This window comes from Macaca fascicularis, chromosome 14 (assembly GCF_037993035.2).
Source record: "Macaca fascicularis isolate 582-1 chromosome 14, T2T-MFA8v1.1".
NCBI classification, from domain to species: domain Eukaryota; kingdom Metazoa; phylum Chordata; class Mammalia; order Primates; family Cercopithecidae; genus Macaca; species Macaca fascicularis.
This window is the reverse complement of record NC_088388.1, coordinates 8,588,334-8,605,338: the sequence shown is the minus strand read 5'-3', so window position 1 is coordinate 8,605,338 and position 17,005 is coordinate 8,588,334. Positions and strand designations below refer to the sequence as shown.

The 17,005-nt window shown below is 49.5% G+C and overlaps 1 protein-coding gene across 4 annotated transcripts in view; it reads right to left on the bottom strand.

The window, feature by feature from the left end:
* The window catches only part of LOC102121656 (uncharacterized), a 48,568-nt gene that overhangs the window by 18,042 nt on the left and 13,521 nt on the right, over positions 1 to 17,005 (bottom strand). For 2 of the 4 annotated variants that reach the window (XR_012423075.1, XR_012423076.1), the window contains exon 1: positions 12,802 to 13,061. The exons of 1 other annotated variant lie outside the window; for it this stretch is intronic. The gene's annotated coding sequence lies outside the window, so the exon portion shown is untranslated. Of the gene's footprint in view, positions 1 to 2,255; positions 2,381 to 12,801; positions 13,062 to 17,005 lie in introns of those variants that run through there. One more of the 4 variants, XR_012423077.1, reaches the window with a different exon arrangement.

Sequence of the window (17,005 nt, the reverse complement as noted above, 5' to 3'; positions counted from 1 at the left end):
AAATATTTCAGGAAAATGCTTACAATATATTAAGTTTAAAAGCAGGTTCCAGCTGGGCATAGTGGCTCACGCCTGTAATCCCAGCACTTTGGGAGGGCAAGGCAGGCGGAACACGAGGTCAGGAGATCAAGACCATCCTGGCTAACACAGTGAAACCCCATCTCTACTAAAAAAAATACAAACAATTAGTCAGGCGTGGTGGCGGGCACCTGTAGTCCCAGCTACTCGAGAGGCTGAGGCAGGAGAATGGCGTGAACCCGGGAGGCGGAGCTTGCAGTGAGCCAAGATAGCGTCACTGCACTCCAGCCTGGGCGACAGAGCAAGACTCAGTCTAAAAAAAAAAAAAAAAAAAAAAAAAAACAGGTTCCAAAACAGTATTATGGGGTAGGCACACTTGTCATTTTTATAAACATCAGTCAGTCCACATGTCTGTAGTAAAAATCATGGAATAGTAAACACTACAGTGTTTATAATCTTAAATTCTTGTTCAATGGCAGAATTATGACTTTTCTTTTGTTTTTCTATATTTTGTATTTTTTTCTACAATGTTCCCATATTGCTTTTGTAATGAAACCTTCTTGATGATTTTGAAAGAGTCCTTCAGGAAGGCAACGTTGGAATAATTGGCTGCACGAGGATGTTCTTCACTGAACAGTGAAAATTCTTGCCAATTTAGGCCAGCTGCGGTGGCTCACACCTGTAATCCCAGCACTTTGGGAGGCTGAGGTGGGTGGATTACTTGAGGTCAGGAGTTTGAGACCAGCCTGGCCAACATGGCGAAACCCCATCTCTACTAAAAATACAAAAAAATTAGCAGGGCGTGGTGGCTGGCGCCTGTAGTCCCAGCTACTCAGGAGGCCGAGGCAGGAGAATCGCTTGAACCTGGGAGGCAGAGGTTGCAGTGAGCTGGGTTTGCACCACCGCCCTCCAGCCTGGGTGACAGAGTGAGACCATGTCTCAAAAAAAAAAAAAAAAAAAAAAAAAATTGCCCATTTGATGGTTATAGAAATGGGCTGGGATGGCAATGGCTGGGAGGAAGGCCAAGGAGATAAACTGCTCCAGATCCAGGAATCCCGAATTTGATGTTACCATGAAATCTAAATGTGTAGAAAGCACAAAGAATCTGGAGTCCCCAGACACTGAATCTGAATGCTACAGCTGCTTTGAGGAAGATGCCTAGCTTTCTGAGACTCACTGTCCATAAAGTGGAAGTAAGAGCAATGTAGGATGATGGTGAAGATTAAATAAGATAATGAGTTGCTTTGTGAAGCAGAAAGCTCTAAACTAATGCTGGATGCAGCAGATAATAACATCTATGTCTGGTTTAGCTTTGGCAAGCTGGACAGCGGCTGCTGTGGTTGAATTTGCCCTGACTGCTGAGAACACTGGGCATGTTGCAGGTGAGAGACAATTTTCCCATAGGGTTCAGGGCAAACTCTTTAATTTTCTGGTCCATAGTACTATAGAATATAAAAATAAACTAGCTGGGCATGGCAGCTCATGCCTGTAATCCCACCAACTGGGGAGGCTGAGGCAGGAGAATCACATGAGCTCAGGAGTTTGAGACCAACATTGTGAGATCTTGTTTCTGCAAAAAGTTTAAAAATTAGCCAGATACAGTGGTAGGGCCTATAGTCCCAGCTACTTGGGAGGCTGAGGTGGGAGGATCACTCGAGCCCAGGAGTTTGAGGTTATAGTGAGCGATGATGACACCATTGCATGTCAGCCTGTGTGAACAGAACGAGACTCTATCCCAGAATTTTTTTTGTTTTTTTTTGAGACAGATTCCTACTCTTGCCCAGGCTGGAGTACAGTGGCAGGATCTCGGTTCACTGCAACCTCTGCCTCCCAGGTTCAAGCAACTCTCCTCCCTCAGCCTCCCGAGTAACTGGGATTACAGGCATGCGCAACCATGCCTGGGTAATTTTTTTTTGTATTTGTAGAGATGGGGTTTCACCATATTGGCCAGGCTGGTCTCGAACTCCTGACCTTGTGATCCACCTGCCTCAGCCTCCCCAAGTGCTGGGATTACAGGTGTGAGCCACCGCATCCAGCCTAAAAAAATTTTTTTTCATTAAAAAAATTAAATAAACTTATTCAGAGCTCAGAGGAAGGTGTTTGGTGACCTGCTGACTACTCTTTGAGGAGTGAATATATGGCCCCTGATGAGAACCCCTGGTTAGTCGTGTGCTGAGCACTGGGAAGGAGAGAAAATGGCATAAAATGCAGACACCTGTTACCTCCTTCACCTATACCTGCTTACTGATGTTTTGGCGAAATGCTTGGGAGCTGAGTTGGGTGGACCAAGGATGCCAGAGCTTGTCATCTAAGGAGGCTGGGAGAGGCTGGGTGGTGGTTCTGGTTAGATGGGTCTCCACCCTGCACGAGATAGATGGGCAGGCTCATGAATCATGAGCCCCTCGTGTTCATAACCCATTAACTAGTTTGTCGCAGCACCACTCTTGACTTTCCCACAATATGGGCCCAGACATTCTCAGAGGGTACCATGTTCTTCAGTCCACCCAGATGAAATGGATTTACAAATCCAATGATGAGCTTTCTGAGTATTGACTGTGTTTGGAGATTCGTTCTTGACTGTGCCACTCCAAGTCCTTCAAATGAAAGACAACGTTCGCCCTTTTTTTTCCTTCCTTTTCTGCTCCTTCTAGGATACCCCTCGCCACGTTTTCTGTTTTACCTCCTTTTCTTTCAAGGAATCATTTTAATTGTTCTTCCTCTCCTTGTTCCTCAGTTTCCCTCGCCTTCTCCTCATGTCCTCCTCTCTCTGCCTCTGGATCCAGCCAGCGTCTTCCTCTGTGCTCTTCATGTCACAGGCACCTGTCACCAGGAGCCACTGATGCCAGGCTGTCCTGAGCCAACACACAGGGAGGACTGTGTGATGAGGGAATACAGATGGCAAGACAGCCATTCAGCAGCAGAATGGGGGCTGCCCTTGCCACCTAGGCCATCCAGGCTGGGGCTCCTGAGCTGCGTGGTCCTCCCTTCATCACTCACCCCTTCTCTGCCAGCCCTCCTCCCCTGCCCTCCCTCCACAGGAGCCCTTGGATTTATCCACACCTGCTGGTGCCGACATGCCCTAGACTGAAAGCACCGCTCCAGGTGTGGTTTCGCCTGGTCAATGGAGAGGCACGGGGCAGCTCTGTGTCCAGAGGTGGGAGAGGCTGTTCAGGGCCTGCCTTGCGCTTGGGTTCAGCCAGCGCAGCTGCCCCCGTCCATGCCAGGCCGTTCTGTTGATCCCCGCTATCGAGCGGAGCGTCAGGACAGGAGCTTTTGCTGTCTCCTTCCTGCCTTAGAACCCCACCCACTGTGTTTTTTCTCATCTGAATCTCATTTTGAAATCTCCAGCCCAAGGGGTTTCCCAACACCTCCCAGTTTTGAATCAACCCGCTGATGCCAGCACTCCCAGATGAGGAATAGAGATGTGAGGTGTGACCTGGCCTGGCACTGTGCCCTGAAGACACTCCTGTGCCCGCAACAGTCATCCGACTGGTGGCATCTGGACAAACAAACCTAGTTCCCTCCTTAGCTTCCATGAAGGAGAAAAACAAGTGGGTACAAGCTGAGTACAAGGCTGGGAGTGGAACTGTAGGAACAAGGACTGGCCAGATGGGGACACCAAGGCAGCCATGCTCCTCCCCTGGAGCCACAGCTGCAGGTCTGGCCTGCACCAGGTGGTTCTCTTGGGCAGCCAAAGAATTCTCTGCCCCCACCAGTGTCTCGGTGGAAACCATGCCCAGTCTCTCTCGGGGCCACCCCACAGGAATATGCCTTTAGTTCCCCACCTATGGCTTCATGGGGAAGACTTCCGGCAGCAGGGGCCCAGACACGGCAGCAGAGTCTAGAGCAAACACAGAGAACTGGGTCAGTCTTCCTCTTTGTCCTACTGCAGCCTCGGGGTCCGGTCATTCTCCGAATGGGGCTGAAGGACACCAATAGAGCCAGAATGGCAGCCTGGGTCTGTGCATCATGTTCTAGCCAACAAAACATCCCACCTTGGATTTTATTTTTAAAATCTATTCAAAGCTTCGGTTCTGCATCCAATTCCCAGAGAGCCCATCCCCTCATCCAAATGCGCAGAGTGGCATGCCAGCACTGAGCCACCTCTGGAGGGTCGGCACCCTCTCACAGGGGTGAACACCGCAGACTGTAACTGAGCCTCTCTCTGCTCCTCTGATTTGAGGAGCAAGCACACCTGATACCACAGCAAGCACTTGTTCTTGGCACTTGGTGTCACTCTTGCTTCATCTTGGCTCAGCTTACACTCTTCAACAGACTGGTGGCGATCACAGAGAACTCTCTTCTTCCCCCTCAGCGCCACATGCACACACATGCACACTCACACAAGTATACTCACATATGCGCACAATTGCACACATGCACACTTGCACACACACTCACACAATTGCACACACATGCACTCACACACGCACTCACATACGCGTGCACACGCACACTTGCACACACGCACATTCACACAAGCGCACAATTGCACACACGCACACTCCGCATGCACACTCACACACACACACACGCCCGCCAGGGCAGGAGCCTGGCTCTCCAGGAGACAGGGCAAGTGTCCAGACAGAAGGATGAGCGCCATGTTGTGGCACAGGAGGGCCCCATGGCGGATGGTGGGGAGGAAGGGCCGTGTGGACAGGCAGGGTGGGGTTGGGAGGGGTCCTCATCTTTCCTGAGCAGGGCCCTGGGTGGAACCAAGTCTTCTGCGATTGCTCATTGTTGACTTCATCAGCATATTCTTAAAATTCGAAATTGCTCAGAAGATAATCTAACAGCACAAACATGCACACATAAACAGTAAGAGTCCGTTGGCATCAAATTGGCAAAGTGTGGTGGCAGAAGCACAGGAAGGATCCATTCCAGGTGTGGGGCTTGCTGCCCCTCCCTCTTCAATGCGCTGGCTACCAAGCCTTTGCCAGTCCCCAGTGCAACAGTTCACAGACTTTTTTTCTGCTAAGAACGGCTTTTGGCAACCCCAAAAATGTGATGTGCCCTTTCGGTGGATAGAATTAATTGGCGTAATAGAACGTGTCCTCCTCTCAGGCTTCAGCGCTACTGCCTCTTCGCAGCTTCTCTCAGCCTCAGTTCTGTCACTTTTCCTCACTCAGACAACAACAGGTTCCTCCTAGCGAGGCGGTAATAAGCTCCCACTGGACTTTGGGGTCCTCTAGAATCACCTGCAAACTCCGCTCCTCCCTCCCAACGTTGTCTCTAGAAGATTCCTTTGTCCTCGAGGCTCTCCTTTCAGTGAAGGACCCTCACGGGGACACAGTGCCTCCTCTGGGACACACAGCCATAATATTCTTCTCATAAGAAATCCAACTCCTTGACCGGGCACAGTGGCTCACGCCTATAATCCCAGCACTTTGGGAGGTCAAGGCAGGTGGATCACCTGAGGTCAGGAGCTTGAGACCAGCCTGACCCAACATGGTGAAACCCCATCTCTACTAAAAATACAAAAATTAGCTGGGCATGGGGGTGCATGCCTATAATCCCAGCAACTCGGGAGGCTGAGGCAGAAGAATCACTTGAACCCGGGAGGCGGAGGTTGCAGTGAGCAGAGATCACACCACTGCCCTCCAGCCTGGGCAAAAGAGCAAGACTCCATCTCAAAAAAAAAAAAAAAAAGAAAGAAAAGAAAACTCCTCTGCTACCCATGAGGGAAGGTGACTCAGGATGAAAGAGAAGTTTGACAATCCCTAAATATCACCAGCTTAAGAAGAGCCATTACCCAAGAAGTCAGTGTGGAAAGGGCTGCTGGCCTCAGCCACAGCTGTCCTCTACCCACACTGCCGCCTGCCGCAGGCCACAGCACTGTCAGCCGTAAAAGCCCAATGACATCTGGGTTACAGGGCTTGAGGCTGCCCTGATTTCTAGCCAACAGCTGGGCAGTCCTCAGCAAGAGCTCTCCTGGGAACGGGTCGGGGAGATTCCCTGTGCCCTGTCATTCTGACATCTCCCTGCACAAGGGAGCGGGTTAACCATGTCCTTGCCACCTCATCTTTGAAAACATCTCAGCCGGGCACGGTGGCTCAAGCCTGTAATCCCAGCACTTTGGGAGGCTGAGACGGGCGGATCACAAGGTCAGGAGATCGAGACCATCCTGGCTAACACGGTGAAACCCCGTCTCTACTAAAAAATACAAAAAAAGCTAGCCGGGCGAGGTGGCGGGCGCCTGTAGTCCCAGCTACTCGGGAGGCTGAGGCAGGAGAATGGCGTGAACCCAGGAGGCGGAGCTTGCAGTGAGCTGAGATCCGGCCACTGCACTCCAGCCCGGGTGACAGAGCGAGACTCCGGCTCAAAAAAAAAAAAAAAAAAAAAAAAAAGAAAACGTCTCATAAAAGCGCATCAGAGAAAACAGTCTTTTCATCCCACCTATCATTAGTTCCCAGAACAGGGGCTGGGGGTAGGCAGCCTCCCTGAGAGTTTGCGGGATGAGGCAACACCGGCGCCTGAACTACCATTTAGCCTATTTCTGGAGATAAGCCTGTTGATGTCAAAGTCAGAAATGACCAACTCCAGCCAATAGCGCCCTGTGGAACTGGGTCTGTGGCATCTCCTTTCTCCCAGGCACCGTCCCCAGGGCAGGAGACAGGAACCCTAGATCGTGGGGGTTTGTGAACTGACCTAGGTAAATAATAACAAGTCGGGCTGCGCTCTCCTTGAGGTAGTTCAAAGTACTTTATCACCATTACCTCACTGATCTCACCAACATCCAAGGAAGGAAGGAAAGAAAAAAGGCAGAAGCTTTCTCATTTCATAAAACAAAAGTGAATGAGGGATGGGCACAGTGGCTCACACATGTGATCCCAGCACTTTGGGAGGCCGAGGCGGGTGGATCAGCTGACGTCAGGAGTTCAAGACCAGCCTGACCAATATGATGAAACACCGTCTCTACTAAAAATACAAAAACTTAGCCAGGCGTGGTGGTGGGCACATGTAATTCCAGTTACCCAGGAGGCTGAGACAGGATAATTACTTGAACCTGGGAGGCGGAGGTTGCATTGAGCCAAGATCTCATCACTGCACTCCAGCCTGGGCAACAGAGCAAGACTCCATCTCAAAAAAAAAAAAAACAAAAACAAAACAACAACAACAAAAAAGTGAATGGGGAGTGGGAGCTTTTAGGTGAACCAGCTCCTATTCACTCACGGTCAGTGAAGAACAGGTATCTCAAATATACACAATAACACTAATGGGGAGGGGGGAGGGCACACAAATGAACTCCAAAGCCCTGACTGGCCCATAGCCAGAAAAAAACAAAAAAATTCCCGATTTGGGTAGAGGAGTCCTCAACTGGGAGTTTGACAGTTCAGACTGATTTCGAAAGATGGGCTGAATTTCACTCCTCTGTGCTGGAAAGGGTATCAAACCATAAATTCCCCCTGCCCTGACTTCACCAAACTGTAAACAACAGAGACGCGCACCTCAGTAATTAGAAGAAAAAGCTAAGTGGCTTGTCAGCTAAGTGGCTTGAGTAGGCATAGGTGTGGCTGGAAGCATTCTGTGTATTTTCTCTACAGCCAAATGTATAAATAGTCAGAAATACTAGTTTAATAAGCTTATAAATTTGGAGTGACTCTTTACATCTGACAGTGAGGTCTGGGGTTCAACTATTTCACCTCTGAAATCAAAGGGGCTGCTATGGAGTATTCATCTCTGACCACTTCTTTTTTTTTTGAGATGGCGTTTCGCTCTTGTTGCCCAGGCTGGAGTGCAGTGGCGCAATCTCAGCTCACTGCAACCTCTGTCTCCTGGGTTCAAGCAATTCTCCTGCCTCCACCTCCTGAGTAGCTGGGATTACAGGTGCCCACCACCACGCCTGACTAATTTTTTGTATTTTTAGTAGAGATGGGGTTTCATCATGTTGGCCAGTCTGGTCTTGAACTCCTGACCTCAGGTGATCCACCCACCTCGGCCTCCCAAAGCGCTGGGATTACAGGCGCGAGCCACCACGCCCGGCCCATCTCTGACCAATTCTTCCAGAATGTTCCACAGGTTTCTTCCTCACACTTTATGATTCTATTTTACTGACACAAACAATTTGCCCTCCAATGTTTTGTGGAGGGGATAACAACTCTGGGTATTCAAAGATGTTTTCTGACATCTTCTCTTTCCTTCCCTTCTTGGTCTGCCCTGGACTACCTGAAATGCCTCCAAAACACGTGCTTCCCTTACCAATGTTCATGAGATGGGTACTTGTCCTGGTTAACTCCTACAAATTCACAAGATTCTCTAATGTTCAAGTTCAAAGCACTTGCATCTCTAGGTAATCATTGTTTGCTATAATGGTCTTTAGTTTTTTCTATCTACAATGTTTCTTTTTCTTTTTTTTTTTTTTTGAGATGGAGTCTTGCTCTGTCGCCCAGGCTGGAGTGCAGCGGCCGGATCTCAGCTCACTGCAAGCTCCGCCTCCCGGGTTTACGCCATTCTCCTGCCTCAGCCTCCCGAGTAGCTGGGACTACAGGCGCCCACCACCTCGCCCGGCTAGTTTTTTGTATTTTTTAGTGGAGACGGGGTTTCACCGTGTTAGCCAGGATGGTCTCGATCTCCTGACCTCGTGATCCACCCGTCTTGGCCTCCTAAAGTGCTGGGATTACAGGCTTGAGCCACCGCGCCCGGCCTTACAATGTTTCTAAACATTAATTTAATTGAACTTAAAAGCGACTGTGCATAATGTGCCACAACTTGGCACTCAGCTCATGTAAACAGTGTGTTGCTGACAGGGTAGGTCTAGTGCAGGAAATAACCCCGTCAGCAGCGCTGTCCCACATAGGACTACAAATCCATGACAGCCTCAGGGTTCCCCACGAGTCACAATGGGTGATGTCATTCTTCTGGGGCTTGGCTAGGCTATGGCTGGGTCTAGAGGCACTCTCTCTTCCCAGTCCGTTTTTAGAACTAATATTTGCAGTGCTACTTCCACATTTCCCTCTATTTCTGATTCATGCCAGCCTGGGGCCTGAGACAGAATAAGCCTGCAGCTGAACACATTGTTACCACTTTTTTTCCAGAACCTTAGGAAAACGTTGTTAATATCTAGGGCTATGAGTGACCTTGCCGTCCCACATCATGGAACTGTTTATTAAACAGACGGATGGACAACCTTATAATTAGGTCAACTACGTATACTCCGATTCAAGCCCTTGGTTCCATTCCTTTTCTCTCTAAGATTAGGGAATTTCTCAATGACCAATAACGCACAAATGCCCCCCCCTCACATCCCGAGGGAGATTGCTCAGCCTACAGCCACCCTGTGAAGATCCCATGACTTCTGGCATCTGCCCCAATAACCCAAGTCTCTTATCTGTGAGCTTTGGTTTGTCAGACCCTGTTGTTCGCATTAGTCTTCCTGTGCCTGTGAGGACAGAACCCGGACAAAGTGGGAGTCCTGATCCTGCGTATGCTGGTTGAATAGGTAAACACCCTCAGATAAGGAGGCCTTGGGAAAACCATTGTGACGTCCTAAGAATGCAAGGTGTAAAAGTTCTGATCCCACTCTCCCACCCCTAAACCAGTTGAGACACAGACCTGCCCTTCCCCAGGTTGACTTGGCCCGAGTAGATAGCATCTGCAATCTACACTCGCTCCCTCCCTCCCAAGTGAATCAGTCCCCAACTGGTTACCTCCCCAGGCTCCTTGGAGACAACGCCAAGTACAGCCTAAGGGGTGACGGCTCCATTTCAGGAGCCTGGCATCTCCGAGAGTGCCACCCCAATCCTCCGCTTTGGGCAGGTGCATGGGGAGGACTCAGGAAAGAGGTGTTCTGCCATGGACCAGTCCAGGTCCAAAAAGTCTCGAGAAGTGCCCGGGAGCCAGGAGAAGAGCCGAGAGATGAAAGGAGATGCCTGAGGTGCCGCAGCCCAGGTCTGAGCCGGGCTAGAAACCGCGTGACAAAACAACGATGCGTTCTTAGCCGTGATGGAACTCCCAGATTAGCTCAGCTTTCTTCCTTTTGTTTTGTTTTGTTTTATTCATCTCTGTAGCATCTGTTTTCCTCTGGGCATGTGACACTTCCACTTTTTCCCTTCTTTGGTCCTCTTCCAGAGGTTCTGTTCTGTGCCGGATTAGGTCAGGAGTGATGGATTGTTCTTATACACACGGGATATGGTGGATGAATGTGTTGATCTGACACTCATTGAGAGTTCTAAACAGGGAATGATAGCAGTGACAAGTGGCGAAAGACACAGCCCCTGCCTCTCGAGCTTCTGTGGGACCCAGCAAGCTGGTGGGGTGCACCCAGCTTTATGCATCTGCCCTCAGGAGAGCTGCACAAGCTCCAATGTTTCCACTTTTATTTTTATTTATTTATTTTTTGAGATGGAGTCTCACTCTGTTATCCAGGCTAGAGTACAGTGGCACGATCTCTGCCCTCCAAGTTCAAGCGATTCTCCTGCCTCAGCCTCCCAAGTAGCTGGGATTACAGGCGCCTGCCACTGCGCCCAGCTAATTTCTGTATTTTTAGTAGAGACAGGGTCTCACCATCTTGGCCAGGCTGGTCTTGAACTCCCGACCTCGTGATCCACCCACCTTGGCCTCCAAAAGTGTTGGAATTATAGGCGTGAGCCACCGCGCCCAGTCTCAGGCTCCGATTTTTCTAAATGGAAGCCTCATCTCTTACTAACCCACTGGGTAACGGAACCCTTGATTTTTTTTTTTTTTTTTTTTTTTTTGAGACGGAGTTTCACTTTTGTTGCCCAGGCTGGAGTGCAATGGCGCGATCTCAGCTCACTGCAACCTCCGCCTCATGGGTTCAAGCGATTCTCCTGCCTCAGCCTTCCTGAGTAACTGGAATTACAGGCATGTGCCACCACATTCAGCTAATTTTGTATTTTTAGTAGAGATGGGGTTTCTCCATGTTGGTCAGGCTGGTCTCGAACTCCCGACCTCAGGTGATCTGCCCACCTTGGCCTCCCAAAGTGCTGGGATTACAGGCATAAGCCACCACACCCGGGCAGAACCCTTGATTTTTATGTAAGACCGATCTCTTGGCCTGGCGCAGTGGCTCATGCCTATAATCCCAGCACTTTGGGAGCCCAAGGCAGGCAGATCATCAGTTCAGGAGATTGAGACCATCCTGGCCAACATGGTGAAGCCCTGTCTCTACTAAAAATACAAAAATTAGCTGGGTGTGGTGGCATGCACCTGTAAACTCAGCTACTTGGAAGGCTGAGGCAGGAGAATGGTTTGAACCCGGGAGGCAGAGATTGCACAGTGAGCCAAAATCACGCCACTCCACTCCAGCCTGGCAACAGAGTGAGACTCTGTCTCAAAAAAAAAAAAAAAAAAAAAAACGGATCTCCCGCTGGTAATGACTGGTTAATTAGTCTCTGGTTTTCTGTCCTCCTTCTACTCAAATGCTCCAGAAGAGCTCTGTATTTAAATACGCCCAAGTATGAATCTCTGGTCAAGTGAAGACTATTTCTAGAAAACGAGTAAGTCTTCCCAAATTCATCTGCCTCAGCTAGGACGGGCATAAATCACTTTTTCTTGAATTGGTCTGCATTGCATATCCCCCATTTCCTTTTCATCTTTTCTTTTTTTAATTGCCAAACAAGATGTATGCCACCCAAGCCACAAAATGGTAGACAACCAATTTCTGTCCTGCTACATCCAAAATTCTCTAAGGTTCTACAAATACGAGCAATGATCACTAAATGACTTGTGCTGTAAGGGAAGAAGAGGAACTGGAAATATTCTGGCTAGTGCCAGGAGCTCTGGGGACCCCAGCTCTGCCTGGCTGCCTGGGTCCAGTCATTCCCAAGGAGATAATGTCTATGGCTGCTGACAGGTCTCTCTGGTGACCACACTTTCAGAACTGGAAATTGGTGGTGGCCTGATATGTAGCCTGACAAAGGGCCAGTGTGTCTCTGTCCCAGAAATTGAGATTGTCCCAGAAATCTGAGGCCACATGGTTACCCGCAGGACAGTTCTGACACCATTTAGCTCATTAAAGCAGATGTTCAAACTCTCCAAACCCACCTATCTACTCACAATTTGCATCCCCCCAACTCCCATCAGTCCCCTTTTTTTTAAAAAAGAGATATGTTAAGCCAGGCATGGTGGCTCAGGCCTGTAATTCCAGCACTTTGGGAAGCTGAGGCAGGAGGATCACTTGAGACCAGGAATTTGAGACCAACCTGGGCAACACAGCAAGACCCTGTGTCTACAAAAAATCAAAATAAAAAAATGAGCCAGTGATGCGTGCCTGTGGTCCCAGCTACTCGGGAGGCTGAGATGGGAGGACTGCTGGAGCCCAGAAGGATGAGGCTGCAGTAAGCTGTGATTGTAACACTGAACTCCAGCCTGGGCAACAGAGCCAGACCCTGTCTCCAAAAAAAGAAAGAAAAAAGAGAGAAATGCTAGCGGTAAAAACAAACAAAAAAACCTAACTTAAAGCCTGCACATTCCCCACAGGAGGTTGTTTATGGCCCTGTATCCAGCTGGCTCTTCCTAGATTCAAAAGTAATTATTCCAAAAGAATGCTTTATGGTTAAAATTAAACCACAGTCCAAACGCTATTAGAACCAGACTTTGAACAAATGCCAAAGAGGACAGTTATGAACATCTTGACAAAAAAAGAGATCTACCAGAAGGAAGAAATCTAAAACAAAAAAATTAAGTAAAATGTTGAAACCTGTTCAACCACCCTACTATAGTTAGTACGCACTTTTTAACCACATTAGGAAAGCGAAACTCGTCGTGGGTGGGGTGGAAACGCTGCCAGGTCATCCTGTCTAAAGAAACTCGGGTCGCGCCTACCTGAGGGACGTGCGGGCGCGGCTCGGCCCCCACGAGGCGCCCCGACACCCCGCCGGCCGCGCGGCTCCCGCAGGCACAGCGCCCGCCCCGGCGAGCACCAGTGCATCACCCCGGTGACGTGGGTCACCTGCCCTGATGCGTTATTCCGACGCTTGATGAAGAAACCAGCATCTAGGAAAACACAGAGGCGCCCATTAGCGTGCACGAAAATGCCCGAGGGAGCTGAGAGCTGGCGAAGTCACGAGTGCCGGGCTCCGGGCGGGAGGTGGGGGCAGGGCGGCGGGGCAGGGCCGGGGCGGGAGCGGCGATCCGCTGCCGGATCAGCAGCGCCCCCTCCTGGAACGCCGGGAGCGCCGCGCGCTCGGGTGCCGCTCTCCTTCCAGCCCGGCGCGCCGCTGCCCCCTATCGGACAAACGCTTTGACCGTTGGCTAAAGCAAGTATCAGACGTCAACTCCTCCAGGTGGCAAGCACGCCTGGCCAAGCCTCAGTTTCTACATCTCTCAAATGGGCGCGATGGCAACACCAGCTACCCTTGCACATCTCAGAGGGTGACCAGGAACAAATGAAGGAAGAGCCGCTGTTTCTCCCTGGGCTGGCCTCACTGCTTAGGCCCGCCTCGCTGCTTAGGCCCTAACAAAATCCAAGTCGCCTCCCTGAGGTCATCTTTCTCCCCCTTGTCTGAACTAGGAGCAGAGTTATAAAACCACAGTCATGTTGTTCTAAGAGTGGTGTCTCTCTTCTAGTAGCTTCAGTAACTACACAAATGTATTTAGCATGATTTTCAAAACATTTTTTCTTATAAACATGTATCGTAATTTAAATTAGTTTTCTGGCAATTAGCCATTCACTGTCTAAATCCCCCACCACACACTGTGAGTCCTGGGGATGCAGGGACCTCCCTGCCACTGTCATTGTTGTGTCTCCAGAATCTGCCTAGCATAGTGCCTCCCACACAGTAGGTGCTCAATAAATCACTGTTGGAAAAATACATGGATGAAGCCTAGGAGCTGGAGGCTAGCCAGAAACAGAAAGGACAAAGTCAGATATGGGGGGAAATAGTATTTCCAGAATGGTAACTCAAGTTAATATTAAAAATGAGGCCAAAGGCCGGGTGAGGTGGCTCATTTCTGTAATCCTAGCACTTTGGGAGGCCGACGTGGGTGAATCACTTGAGGCCCCAGGAGTTCGAGACCAGTGGGGCCAACACGGTAAAACCCTGTCTCTCCTAAAAATAGAAAAAATTGGCCGGGTGCGGTGGCTCAAGCCTGTAATCTCAGCACTTTGGGAGGCTGAGACGGGTGGATCACGAGGTCAGGAGATTGAGACTATCCTGGCTAATGCGGTGAAATCCCGTCTCTACTAAAAAAAAAAAAAATACAAAAAACTAGCCGGGCGAGGTGGCGGGCGCCTGTAGTCCCAGCTACTCGGGAGGCTGAGGCAGGAGAATGGCGTAAACCCAGGAGGCGGAGCTTGCAGTGAGCTGAGATCTGGCCACTGCACTCCAGCCTGGGCGACAGAGCGAGACTCCGTCTCAAAAAAAAAAAAAAAAGAAAGAAAGAAAAAATTAACTTGGCGTGGTGGTGCGCATCTGTAATCCCAGCTACTGAGGAGACTGAGGCATGAGAATCTCTTCATGCCTCCCTTCATGGGAGGCAGAGGTTGCAGTGAGCCGAGATTGCACCACTGCACTCCTGCCTGGTGACAGAGTGAGACTCTGTGTCAAAAAATAAAAATAAAAAAGGCCAGACACAGTGACTCACGCCTATAATACCAGCACTGGAGGAAGCCAAGGTAGGAGGATCACTTGAACCCAGGAGTTCAAGACCAGCCTGGGCAACAAGGTGAAACCACATCTCTGCAAAAAATACAAAAATTAGCCAGGCGGCCGGGCGCGGTGGCTCAAGCCTGTAATCCCAGCACTTTGGGAGGCCGAGGCGGGCGGATCACAAGGTCAGGAGATCGAGACCACAGTGAAACCCCGTCTCTACTAAAAATACAAAAAATTAGCCGGGCGCGGTGGCGGGCGCCTGTAGTCCCAGCTACTCAGGAGGCTGAGGCAGGAGAATGGCGGGAACCCGGGAGGCGGAGCTTGCAGTGAGCCGAGATCGCGCCACTGCACTCCAGCCTGGGCAACAGCGTGAGACTCCGTCTCAAAAAAAAAAAAAAAAAAAAAAAAAAAAAAAAAAAAATTAGCCAGGCACTGTGGCGCATGTCTGTAGTCTCAGCTATTTGGGAGGCTGAGGTGGGAGGATTGCTTGAGCCCAGGAGGTGGAAGCTGCAGTGAACCATGATCACACCACTGCACTCCAGCCTGGGTGACAGAGTGAGATCCTGTCTCTAAATAATAATAATAATTAATAAAATAAAATAAAATAAAAATGAAAGGCCGGGCACAGTGGTGAGTGCCTATAATCCCAGCTACTCAGGAGACAGGTTGGAGGCTCACTTGAGCCCAGGTGTTCTAATCCAGCTTGGGGAATGTAGCCATCTCTATTTTAAAAAGAAAAAAGAAAGAAAAGGTAGGGATGATGAAAAAGGTTTTTAAATAGAAAGACGTGGTGGTTGCACAACATTGTGAATGCATCAAATGCCACTGAATGGTACGCTATAAAATGATTAATTATATGTTATATGCATTTCACCTCAATAAAAAAAATGAAAGGGCAGAATTGTAATACAATCATTATGATCCTTCCTGATTTAGACACTGCAAATACTTGATGAAGTCAACATAAAGAGAATAACTTTTATAGAGTGTTCTACAGTTGACATAAATGTTTCATATAAATGATTTCATTTGTCCCTCCCAACAAGCCCCTGAACTTGCAGACGAGGAAAACAGGATTGCAGATCAGTGGCTTCCTTCCAACAGGTAGGGCACACTCCCACTTGGGGGCTCTGCCCTTGAGGCTCCCCGCTATGAAAAGACTTCCTCCAAACCACAGCTTCCCCCTGCCCTCTTGCTGGGCTCTGCTTCAAGAGTCACCAGAAGGGCCTTCCTCAAAGAGCGGCCCTCCTCCCCACCGTCATTCTCTCTCCCTTACCCGGCTTGAGTTTTTCTTTAAAATTCTTCAGACATATTATATTGACATTATTTCTTTTTGTCTCCTTCCATGATAATGTAAGCACCAAGAGAACAGGGCTATTTGTGAGTTTTGTTCTCTGTTATAATCCTGACATCTGGAATGGTACCTGACAAATAATAGGTGCTTAATAAATACTGTTAAATGAATGCATTTGTTAATTGGCCAGATCTTTTGAGGAGCCAAGGCTTTTTAGGTCACATCACAAAAACGAAATTACAATGTGATGGAGATAAAATACCAGTTGTGAGAGGCCTGTAACGAAGCGCTACCCAGTTCACTGATTATTCCCTGCGTGTGCTCCCCTTATCCCCCAGGGAGGCACCTGTCTGTTGTATCCCTGGCTTCCAGCACGGTGCTAGACACCTAGTATTAGGCACTGGTCTGCATCAGTAAGCAACAATGGATTCTGAGCAACATAGACAAGAACAGAACTGGCCACAATGCACATCCCAGTCCCACCCTAGGTGTGCACATGGCAGGGAACGGGGAGTCTCTGAGGATCAGAAGAAGGAGGAAGGAGGACATGCAGGACAGGGGTCAGAGTCCAGGGAGCAGCAGAGCATGGCCTTGTGAGCCCCACGTGATCTGTGTAGAAATGGCTACCAAGACCAAGCTGATCTGCCATGCAAATCTTGCACGATTACTTCTTGTTCCCAGGAGAGAGCTTGCAGGGCTAGCATCTCATGAGTGGGGTTGGTGTGGTCTGACAGGATGGATGACCCCTGTGCTATGGACAGTGAGCCTCTGAGAGGCAGTGGCCACTCCATAATACTGTCCAGTGGCCTCTGAGAAATTCCTGGCCAGCAGTGGCCCCCTTCCTCCAGTTCCTGAGCCAGGCAGCCAGGTGTGATGGAAAGTTGTCAGGTATAACTCAAAGAACATAGATTAAGAGTCTAGAGGCTGAGCACAGTGGCTCACACCCGTAACCCCAGCACTTTGGGAGGCCAAGGCAGGTGGATCACCTGAGGTCAGGAGTTTGAGATTAGCCCAGACAACATGGTGAAACCCCATCTCTACTAAAAATACAAAAATCAGCCAGGCATGGTGGCAGACACCTGTATTCCCAGCTACTTGGGAGGCTGAGGCAGGAGAATTGCTTGAACCCGGGAGGCAGAGG